General features: G+C 33.7%; 2 pseudogenes; both read left to right on the top strand.

Annotated features, from left to right (window-relative positions):
* The first annotated feature begins 6069 nt into the window (after positions 1-6069).
* Positions 6070-6772, top strand: LOC128294047 (30S ribosomal protein S2, chloroplastic-like; annotated as a pseudogene).
* A 237-nt stretch (positions 6773-7009) lies between these two features.
* LOC128293811 (ATP synthase subunit a, chloroplastic-like) lies at positions 7010-7736 on the top strand (annotated as a pseudogene).
* Positions 7737-12883: the final 5147 nt, after the last annotated feature.

Here is a 12883-nt window from a genome sequence, read left to right as displayed (position 1 = left end):
GAAGGCCTTAGCATTTCCTTGATGCTCAAATAAATTGTATTGAATTGCTTGATGTAGTATAAAATGTGCATGACCATTGTGTATTCAAGCTAAAGAGTGGCCATATGACCATTTAAAATCCTTGTCATATTCGCCATAAGCAAGCACAATGAGGTTTTAATAAATTGAATTTGTTTGAATTAGCTCAAGAGCTAAGAGGGCCACAATTGGACAAGGGAAGGAAAAGGTGATCGAATAGCCGAAAAAGCCGTTCGACAACATCCGAGGTAAGTCCTCAAGAAGTGACCTTACTTGAATTATGTGAGATGAAATATGGATGTGTATGATTATTGATTATGTGTGTATGAGTATTTGAATTCCACCCGGGCTAAGTCCCAGGCGAATATACTAATGATTATAATTGTGTTTGAGCCTTAGTAACGAAAATGAAATATGTACGTCCAATGATTATTGATGTATGTGTGCATGAGAAATTGAATGATATCCGGCTAAGCCCAAGACAACTATGCTGGAAATTATATCCGGTTAAGACCAAGGCAATTGTGCTAGTGGCTATATCCGGCTAAGGCCCAAGGCATTCGTATGAGTTATTCTATCCGGCTAAGACCAAGGCATTTGTGCACGTGATTAAATCCGGTTATATTCAAGAATCTTGGGCTGGAGGTGAGTGTTGGTTGCGAAATGAATTTAATTAGTACACTCGGAAAGCCCAAAGGATAAGGTACGTTATATGTGCATTGGAAAGTCGGCGTGTTTGAGCAACATTCGCTCAATCGACTAATGGATTTCAGTTATTGAATTGATTGATGCTTTGCGAACTTATATAATGATGAAGTATGAAGTAAGAATGTGTATTAATGAAATGATGCATTTGGCTATGTGAATGTATTGCTGTAAATTATAGTTCATTATATTCCTTGAGACTTACTAAGCATAAAAATGCTTACCCGTTGCTTTGGCTCTTAGTTTTCTAGATTTCGCCGAGGCAATCGGATTTGGGATCGTTGAAGTCAAGTCATCCACACTATCAAGCCTCCATTTTGGTATAAATTTTGGTTGAACTTGAGATGGCATGTATAGGACTACCCCTTGTTTGTTAAATATGTTGTAATGTAAGTATGTACGGCCGTGCGAAAATGGCTCGAAAAGGAAGCATGAACTTAGACTAATTGTGGGTTGAATGTATATATTTTGTGTCATGATGTGGCTATGGCTTGAAATGGGAATGTTGGTCATATGATCAGCCATTGGCATGGTTAAAATGATCATATATGAACCTATGTATGGTAAGGCTAGTTGAATCATGGAGACCACCAAATAGGTAAGTCCTATCTTAAAACAGATGCTGCCAGCTGCAGTGGCATGAATGTGAAAAATCACCAAAATTCATAGGAATGGAATTAGATAGTGAATAAGCTATGTAAATGAACCTTGATGAGTCTATTTTCATATGGAAGAAACGAAACGGTCATAGGAGTTACAGGTTAAGAGATATTAAAGCTATTGTGAGACAGGGCCAGAATGGTTTCTGGGTTCCCTGTCGCAACTTTAAAATTCACTATAAATTATCCAAAAAGAATTAGGAGATATACCTTATATGTACAGATTCCATTTTGAGTCTAGTTTCATTAGAAACAAACGACACCAGCATTAAAGCCCTGTACAGAGAGATATTCAAGTTATACCGCGCGAAGGTCAGAGCAGTCGATCCCTGTAACAGGGGTAACTTTAACTAATAAACTGTACCAATTGGCCCGACCAAAAATCCTAGAAATAAATCCATGGATGGATATATGAGTCTAAATTCAGGGAAAATTTACGAAACCAGTTTCCGAGTTTTGAAACTCGAGGTATGATTTTTAAAGCGACAGTGACGCAGTTTTCCAGCCTGACTGGAAATGTCAAATTGGTGGGCAAAAACATGTGAACTTGGTTTGTTAACCCTCGGGTCCGACACCGGCGATGGTCTCGGGTTTGGGGTGTTACAAAATTAATATTATATATTAAAATATTAACAATAAGTTATAATAAATTATTTTTTTATATTTTTACTAAAATATCATAATATTAACTAATTTGAACATTATTTAAATATATATTTGTTACTTTATAATATCATGTCTAAAATGGACATTTTACTTTTCAAAAGCACTTTTTAGCAGCAATATCAAACACTTAAATTTTTCCAAAGCACTTCTCAAAAGTACTTCTCAAAAGTACTTCTCAAAAACACTTTTCCACAGCACTTTTCAAAAGCAATGAAGAACTGGCCCTAAGTCAATTAATTTGTAAAATTATATTAACAATTTGATAAATAAAAACAATATAATTGAGAAGTGATGATTAAAATATATTAAACTAAATGCAATGATCCCTGATGTGATTTATCCTAACATGCAACTATATGAATGAAATAGATTTTAGCATAATTAACACAATAAGCAACAATTATAACATAAATAAGCTAGGAAAATTACTTTAATTAAGCTCAAATTATTATCAACATGCTTATCAATATTTGAAAAAAACATTCCATGGCAACTCGATCTTTCATGAGTTTGGAAACCACATTAGGTCCTTTCGGCATCCTTTACTTAGTAAATACGCATTTTACTGATCCTTATTTACTAAGGTTTCTTAGTATTCCTGCGAGGTAATAGGGACATGTTAGGTTTGAAACAGTTTAATCACACAAATCTAAAAACTATGCAAATAACAAAGCCTGGTTAGGGTTGTTATGTAACCTACAATTTAATTGGGTTAGGATCAAAATTGAGCATGCACATTTCAATTATGTGTCCATTAGCTGTCATCTGGTTAGGATCGCTCAGCTAATTCAGGTGCATTCATTGGTTCATCCTACACGCACACGTCACGGGCATCCTGCTTTTTTATGTTATCGGGACTTGTATGTAATTATTGAGAGTGAAGATATTATACATAAGGTGACTATTCCACCAAAAGTTTTCTTTTAGTTCAAAACGATCAATATGTAGAATCGTAACAAGTGATTCTTTGAGATTCAGCGGGAACATACACTTTAAATTTGAAAGAGAGGGTTCGAAAACATATTTATTACGACTCGAGGGGAAATGCACCGGAGTACCGATGTGTACCATTCGCCGAATTTACATATAATAATGTCCATCTCTTACCAAAAACAAGCCATTTGTGGATATTATCGGGGTTCGTACAAATTCAATGTAGTTCCTTTTTCGCTCCACAAGGATCAAGATCAAATAAACATTCATTATCTTTCGCGAACGAAGATATATTTCTAGATTCTCGGTGAATAATGATCAAGTGAGACACAACTTATTTAGTTCGGATTTTTCGGATAAAAAGAAGAGAGGATTTACGATTATTCGAATTGAATCGAATAATAGGTACTAGGCATTGTGATTTCATATATTACGCTATTCTCCACGAGAATGCTGATTTATTAGCAAAGAGACGAAGAAATAGATTTATTATTCCATTTCAATTGATTCAAGACCAAGAGAAAGAACTAATGCTACATTCCCATTCCGGTATCTCGATGGAAATACCCATAAATGGTATTTTTCAGAGAAAAGTATTCTTGCTTTTTTGACGATCCTCGTCTGAGTAAGAAAAGTTCAGAATTACTAAATATGGGACTCTAGGCGCATTCAATCGTCAAAGGGAGGATGTGATTGAGTATCGAGGAGTCAAAAGGTTAAGCCAAAATACCAAATGAAAGTAGATCGATTTTTTCATTCAGGAAGTGCATATTTTATCCGAATCTTCTTCCATAATGGTACGGAACAATAGTATCATTGGAGTAGATACCCCAATCACTTTAAATACAAGAAGCCAAGTGGGCGGATTGGTCCGAGTGGAAAGAAAAAAAAAAAGGATTGAACTGAAAATTTTTTGGTAATATCTATTTTCCGGAGAAAGAGATAAGATATCTCGACACGGTGGCATCTTGATACCACCAGAACGGCAAAACAAACTCTAAGGAATCAAAAAATTGAAAAATTGGATCTATGTCCAACGGATCACACCTACCAAGAAAAAGTATTTTGTTTTGGTTCGACCAGTAACCCCATATGAAATACGGACGGTCTAAATTTAGCAACACTCTTCCCCAGGATCCATTTCGGAAAAAGATAATATGCAACTTCGAGTGTCAATTATATCCTTTATGGAAATGGCAAACCGACTCGAGAATTTCGACACAAGTATTCAACTAGTTCGGACTTGTTTAGTGTTGAGTTGGGACCAAGACAACAAAAGTTCTTTCACCGAAGAGGTCTGTGCTTCCTTTGTTGAAGTAAGGACAAATGAACGATTCGAGATTTCCTAAGAATCGACTTAGTGAAATCTCATATTTTTATATCGAAAAAAGAAATGATCCGTCGAGTTCGAAATTGATTTCGATAATAGGTCGATCGTACCAATAAAAATCCGTTTTATTCCATTTATTCCAACGCAAGGATTCAACAATCATTTAGCCAAAATCACGGAACTATTCATACGCTCTTGAATGAAATAAGGAATCCCAATCTTTGATAATTTTGTCAACATCTAATTGTTTTCGCATGGGCCCATTCAACGATGTAAAATATCACAATGTGATAAAACAATCAATTAAAAAGATCCTCTAATTCCAATTAAGAATTTATTGGGTCCTTTAGGACAACCCCAAAATTGCAATTTTTATTCATCATTTTACCCTTTAATAACTCATAATCGGACCTCGGTAGCGAAATATTTTGAGCTTGACAATTTAAAACAGCTTTTCAAGTACTTAACTATTATTTAATAGCTGAAAATGGGAGAATTTATAATTTCGATCCATGCCGTAACATCTTTTGAATGCGATCAATTTGAATTGGTATTTTCCCCATCATCATTATCATCATAATTATTGTGAAGAAACGTCCACAATAATTAGTCTTGGGCGCTTTATTTGTGAAAATGTATGTATAGCCAAAAGCGGACCACGCCTAAAATCGGGTCAAGTTTTTATTGTTCAAGCTGATTCTATAGTAATAAGATCGGCTAAGCCTTATTTGGCGACTCAAGAACAACTGTCCATGGGCATTATGGAGAAACCCTTTACGAAGGAGATACGTTAGTTACATTTATATATGAAAAATCGAGATCCGGTGATATAACGCAGGTCTTCCAAAAGTGGAACAAGTGTTAGAAGTGCGTTCGATTGATTCAATATCGATGAACCTAGAAAAGAGAATTGAGGGTTGGAGCGAATGTATAACAAGAATTCTTGGAATTCCTTGGGGATTCGTGATTGGTCTTGAGCTAACTATAGTGCAAAGTCGTCTCTCTTTGGTTAATAAGATCCAAAAGGTTTATCGATCTCGAAGTACAGATCCATAATAGGCATATAGAAATTATTGTACGTCAAATAACATCAAAAGTATTGGTTTCGAAGATGGAATGTCTAATGTTTTTTACCCGGGCCGATTGGATTATTGCGGCGGAACGAAGCAGGCGTGCTTTAGAAGAAGCGATTTGTTATCGAGCCGTTTTATTGGGAATAACGAGCATCTCTGAACACTCAAAGTTTTATATCTGAAGCAAGTTTTCAAGAAACTGCTCGAGTTTTAGCAAAAGTTGCTCTCCGGGTCGTGTCGATTGGTTGAAAGGCCCGAAAGAAAACGTTGTGCTTGGGGTATGATACCCGCATCACGGATTCAAAGGATTAGTGCACGGTCACGGCAACATAACAACATTCTTTTGGAAACAAAAAAAGAATTTCTTCGGGGAGAAATGAGAGATATTTTCTTCCACCAAGAAATTATTTGACTCTTGCATTTCAAACAATTTACATGATACATCGTAGCTCTTTTATAGGTATAGAATTTAATGATTCTTAAGATAATTTGTTGTGGTCATTTGAGTTGTTAATTTGTTAATAGTAATAAAGAGAATAACGAATAGAAAGTAATGGCTTGGCTCGTGGATAAACGACCAATCCCGGTAGAAGAGAAGGTTCCATTGGAACTATTATTTATTTCGAGTGTCTTGTCTCTTTTTTTTACTTAAAAAAAAAAGAGAGAGAGAGGAAGTGCAAATGAAATGGCAAGAAGATATTGGAACATAAATTTGGAAGAGATGTTGGAAGCAGGAGTTCATTTTGGTCATGGTACTAGGAAATGGAATCCTAGAATGGCGCCATATATCTCTCGCAAAACGTAAGGGTATTCATATTACAAATCGACTAGAACCGCTCGTTTTTCTCGAAGCTTGTGATTTAGTTTTTGATGCAGACAAGTAAGGAAAACAATTCTTAATTGTTGGTACCAAAAATAAAGCCATTGATTTGGTGGCGCTGCGCAATAAGGGCTCGGTGTCATTATGTTAATAAAAATGGCTCGGTGGTATGTTAACAAATTGGCCCACTACGAAACGAGGCTTCATAAGTTCGGGGACTTGAGAACGTAACAAAAGACGGGGACTCAACTGTCTTCCGAAAAGAGATGCAACAATGTTGAAGAGACAATTATCTCGCTTGCAAACATATCTGGTGGATTAAATATATGACGAGATTGCTCGATATTGTAATCATCGTTGATCAACAAGAAGAATATACTGACTCTGCGAGAATGTATCACTTTGGGAATTCCAACAATTTGTTTAATCGATACAAATAGCGATCCCGATCTCGCAGATATTTCGATTCCAAAGAAATGATGACGCTATAGCTTCAATTTGATTAATTCTTAACAAATTAGTAGTCGCAATTTGTGAGGGTCGTTCTAGCTATATACGAAATCCTTGATTAATAATAAGATAAATAAATTCTTTTTGGAACTACATAGATCTATGGAACTTTTTGGAACTACATAGATCTATGGAATCGTTAATATATCTGAATCGCACAAAAGAGATAAAAAAGCTGTGAATATTGTGTGATTAGTTTCATTGTGTCAAAAATATAGAATTTAAGTAGGCAAGAGAAGATTGAATCAAAATAATTCCTTTTTTTAAGTAAAGTTCTATTTACGTAGGAGGCAATATGAATGGTATATCAAACGCACTAAACGGGTTATCGATATCTCCGGTGTGGAAGTAGGCCAACATTTCTATTGGCAAATAGCAGGTTTCAAGTCCATGCCCAAGTACTTATTACCTCTTGGGTTGTAATTGCTATCTTATTAGGTTCCGCCGTTATCGCTGTTCGAATCCACAAACCATTCCAACCGCGGTCAAAATTTCTTGAATATGTTCTTGAATTCATTCGAGACGTAAGCAAAACTCAGATTGAGAAGAATATGGTCCATGGGTTCCCTTTATTGGAACTATGTTTCTATTTATTTTTGTTTCTAACTGGTCGGTGCTCTGTTACCTTGGAAAATCATACAATTACCTCATGGAGAGTTAGCCGCACCCACGAATGATATAAATACTCATCGTTGCTTTAGCTTTACTCACGTCAAGAGCATATTTCTATCGGGTCTTTCAAAAAAGGATTGGGGTATTTCAAGTAAATACATTCAACCCACTCCAATTCTTTTACCTATTAACATTTTAGAGGATTTCACAAAACCCTTATCACTTAGTTTTCGACTTTTCGGGAATATATTAGTGATGAATTAGTAGTTGTTGTTCTTGTTTCTTTAGTACCTTCATCGTCCCTATACATCATGTTCCTTGGATTATTTACAAGTGGGATTCAAGCTCTTATTTTTGCAACTTTAGTCATGGCTTATATAGGCGAATCCATGGAGGTCATCATTGACTAGTTTTTGTTTTTGAAATAGTCTAGCCCTTTTTAGCTTAGCTTGGTCCAATCCAATGTATGCGCAACTCAAGATAATCTACTTACTTAGGGACCATAAATATACAAATCGACGATCTAGAGTAATAACAAAAAGATTACGATATTACGAATTGTAATAAAAAAGAAAAGAGATCTAATTGAAAAGATCTTTTCCTAAAATTCGTGGTTGGTCCATTTTTTTATTACTTATATTTATATCATATTTACCTTCGATCAATATTATCCGATCAATATTATCTTTATCTTGATATTGTTTTTGTTTATTCAATTTCAATATTATGAGTCCTAATTAGAATAGGAATTCTTATGGTATCAATTTAGGGTCTATGATTTTAAAAAGTCGTTCTTTATATAGATATAGAATGATTCCCATTTCATCGATTTCTTCATTCAATTCAATGATTGACCAAAAGAAATTTTTTTTCATAAATAATAAAATAAATTGCATGAACTTAGCTCAATCAAATCGATATTGATGTTTTATTTCTATGCAATGATTTGGTCTAATGAATTCGTCCATTTAGATTGTATCCATATGAGATAATGCTAAATAAAAATAAAAGGAAGAGACAATTTACATTACAAAAAACGATATAAAAAAATGATTAGGAAAAAAGGGGGTAAAATTAGGTATATGGAATCTAATGGCTATAAGACGACTCTTGTCTATCCTTTGAGGAATAATTCTAGAATCCAATTGAATCTAAGACATGAATAGTTGGTTTACGTTATGTAAGAAACACATGTATATGGGATATTAGATATTGACTAGTTATATATGAACATATTGACTAGTTATATACGAACTCAAAATATATCTAATCCAACCTACTACTGTGGAGTTAGATAGGTATTCCAATAGAAGAATAGAAGTTCCTCTGTTTCGTCTTTGCTTTGAATTTAACGAATAAAGAGATAAAATAAAGACAAAAATGAAGAATTCAAAGCAAAGAATGGGTTGGAAAAAAGAAAGGGAAGAACAAAGTATGTGCGGATTCAAAAAAATCTAGTGGATAGGACCTAAAAAAAAGATGTCGAAATAGTTCGACGGTTCAATAATCTTCTCACTTCCATTCGGAGTTCTTAGTTACTTGGCAGTTGAATCTTAGCGATGGAATAATATAATTAAGTCAAAATTCATTGGATGATTGTATCATTAACCATTTCTTTATTTTGGTGCGAGGAACTTATCATGAATCCACCGATTTCGCCGCTTAGTTATTCTTCTTGGGTTGGTCATCGGGCTTGCTTCTATTGGACCCGGAGTTGGTCAAGGTACTGCTGCGGCCAAGTGTAGAAGGTATCGCGAGACAACCCGAGGCGGAGGGAAAAATACGAGGTACTTTATTGCTTAGTTTGGCTTTTATGGAAGCTTTAACAATTTATGGGTTTGGTTGTAGCATTGGCACTCTTATTTGCGAATCCCTTTGTTTAATCCTATAAACATGAGAATTTTGTATTTTTTTCTTATTTTATGGCTTGGGACTTACTCCTCGCTTTTTGAATTCTATCAAGATTTCACCCTACAATTAATTATTCGTTGGGACAATAATCCATGGGAAGGATTAATTTGAGGATGAGAAATTATCACACCGACTCGCTTTCTTCCTTCCCCTTCTTAGTTCAAGAGAACCCCTTATTTCTCATTTATTGTTTAAAGGAGTATTGCAACGAATGAGGTATTGGGCCATTGACATGAAACTCCCCCCTAATTCTAATAAGAATTATTATTATTGGGAATTTTCAATTGAAAAAAATACATTTCTAGCTAACTAGATAAATAGAATATATTTTTGACTCGTTTAGACATAGGTAAATGAAAATTCATTATTTATGAATAATTTTATAAAAAATTTAATAATTTATTAAAACAAAAAAAGAAATACATAGAATTAGAATAATTAGAATAATATAAATATGATAGAATAGAATAAATGGAAAAGGAGTCAAAGCGATATAATACAAAAAAAAGAACCGAGTTCTTTTTTTTTAGTCTATCTAAAATAAAATAGGAGATCATATGAAAAATGTAACCGATTCTTTCGTTTCCTTGGGTCACTGGCCATCCGCCGGGAGTTTCGGGGTTAATACCGATATTTTAGCAACAAATCCAATAAATCTAAGTGTAGTCCTTGGTGTATTGATCTTTTTTGGAAAGGGAGTAAAGCGAGTTGTTTATTTCACGAATAGGTTGGATTCACCCGTTGTACTTTTTTCATTATAACTAGGAAAGAAAAGAGTGCATGATCCCGAATTACTTCGAATAAATTTTAAAATCATATTATAGAACCATAGCATTTCGTGATTCATTGGTACATCGACTTTGATTCTCTATTAACCAATAATCTGGGACCATTAACATGGTTAAGGCCAAACCCGTTTGAAGTTCGGATCAAAGAGGTACTCTTTCTACTACTATGTTACTAAATACGAAATATTTTCAAAACAAAAATGTTTTTTCGATATAAAACACTCATGTCGATAAAACGATTTGAGCCCCTTTTTCCAATGCTGAATCGATGACCTATGTATAAAGGGAGAAGAATTCTTTGAATTTGAAGAAAAAAAAGAAACAACTTTGCTGACAAATTACAATTATACATTATACAATTCTAAGTACAATTAGAAATTCCAAATTATATGTAACTTTTTTATTTATTATTTTTTATTATACTTTTTAGTTTTTGATATATTTTCTATTTTGGTCAAGAATCCTCCGAATATTCGGTCTTGGATTAGTAATCGCTTTCTATATTTTGGAATATGAATAGAGACGAGAGGGAGAGGGTAAGCTCATTACATTAGAAAAAAAAGATATTGGGAATTAATTCCCAATAAATAAGAAATAATTGAGCGTGAGAGCCAAATGAATCGAAAGGTTCATGTTTGGTTCAATTACGTATGAACGAAATACAGACTTGATTTTAATTGAAAACATGATCGATTAAGGCACAAACATTGTAAGCATGAATCAAATAAATATTATGCAATCAAAATAATCATCCTAGCTTAAATAAAATTAAGCTATCATTGTTGTAAACAAGAACAGTAAACACATAGCAAACATTCTTGAATTAAGTTAAAGAAAAGAAAGATTAAACCCAAATCAAAGTGGCTGTCACCCAAGATTCTGACTGACGAGGGCTCCTTCGTTCCTTTGCTTTGCTCCTTTGCTGATGGCTCTCCAAGGTAGCCAACCAAGAGCTCTTTAAGAGACTAATTTGCTAAAAATCTTTATGCAAAGATGATGATAGGCGTGAGGGCTAAAAGAGTTGAGAGAGGAGAGAATGATGAATGAGTGAGGGATGATTGAGGGATGAGGGATGATTAGAAAAGTGAGAAATGGGGTCTTATTTATAAGTGAGGCAAGGGAGCTAGTTTGCTAAAAATAGGAGTGTTCATCTTTTTCAAATTCATCCAAGGGTGGCCGGCCATGACTTTTGGAAATGTGGCTGATTTTTGCTTGATTTAAGTGCCACAACATCATCAGGATCAGGACTCGGTCAATTGCAAATCTCCGGGTAAATCTCCGATTTCTTCAACTCGTCAAAGACCTTGTGTAATTAAACCAAAATTTGATTTATGAACATCCACATGCAGCCGAATTTTGGGTTGACTTGGTCCTCCATTTGGATGGTTTTGTAATCAACATAAAGCTCTCGGACACATCCGAAGAATAATAGATAATTTAGAGGACCAAAGAATGTAATTTAACCACTTTAATTAATCAATTTACTTAGTTAATTAAAATAAAATTTATTAATGAAGCATATTAAAATAATTTATTAAATATAACTTTATATTTTATTATTTAATTTAATCATGCATGGCCCACTTTATAGCTTGAAATATAACATGCTCAAATTAATATAAAAGAAGTCGTTTTCGCATAAAACTATATAATAAAGCATAAAATCACATTTTAATAATTTACATGTCGCAATTTCATATTTTCATATATTTCATTAATTTATTAAGTAATTACTTGGTTTTAACAACAAATTTAAGTAAAAAGGTGACGAATTATATAGGAAAAATCCTATATGTTTTTTAGTTTACAGGAAGGAAGTACCTTTAGTTCAAGTTTAGGTGATTCTTCGATTGACAACTTGGGTTGCACAAATTCTCTGACTTCCAACTCCAACGATTCAAACCGTGTGTATTGAATAACATTTCTCGAATTGGCTTCCATCAAAACCATGTTTATAACATCCCGATTTTGGGCCTAGTCGGAACTGTGATTTTGAGACCATAAATCTGAGGCTATAAAAATTATTTTAATATTATTTTGAGGTTACAGCATGATAAAATGATTGTGTAAAACTTTTGTTAAGAAATTTTACCATTTAAATGCTTAATTTGTGAAAAATAACCAAATCGCATAAAATGCAAAAGTTGTGTTCCATTAGCTAAAGGTGTTAAATAGCTATAGAACTTAAATTTGAGGTCCTTAATGAGTAATTAGGCCATTATATATGTGTATGGCTGTACATGAAGTGTAATGAATGAAAAGTCTAAAAGTCAAAAAGTCAAAAATTGAGTATGGGTTAGTATTTGATGACAAAAGCAAAAACTAATAAAATAAAAATCAAATGGTCATCTTCTTCTCCATCTTTTTCCACCGAAATTTTAAGGAGAAAAACTCATGGAAGCTTGAAATTTTCAACACAACAAACCCTCCACGTGTAAGTCATTTTGGTGATAGTTTTTTATTTTTTTATTTTTGATGTTTTTGAGATCCTTGAAGCATAATATAACTATTTCTACCATTATTTTGAGCTAGGATTTATGTTCAAAAATTTACCCATGTGTTTCATGCATGTATTTTGATGATTAATGGAGGAATATGGAAGTTTGGTGTTAGATGAACATCTTTTTCTAATCGATTTTTTGTGAAAACACCTAAAAGGACTTGTTTGTAAAACATGTAAAAATAGGTGTTAAAAATGTGATTTGATGAAAAATACGGATTGTTATAAGAGGGATTATGAACTGGCTATACTTGGGTAATGAAGAAATTGGCCGCATTTCATTTTACGAGCCTAGGGGCTAAATTGTAATTATGTGAAAGTTTAAGGGTAAAACTGTAATTTTTCCAAAATATGATTT

This window comes from Gossypium arboreum, chromosome 6 (assembly GCF_025698485.1).
Source record: "Gossypium arboreum isolate Shixiya-1 chromosome 6, ASM2569848v2, whole genome shotgun sequence".
Classification (NCBI taxonomy): domain Eukaryota; kingdom Viridiplantae; phylum Streptophyta; class Magnoliopsida; order Malvales; family Malvaceae; genus Gossypium; species Gossypium arboreum.
The sequence above is the reverse complement of the archived record's forward strand: the minus strand, read 5'-3'. Positions and strand labels throughout refer to the sequence as shown.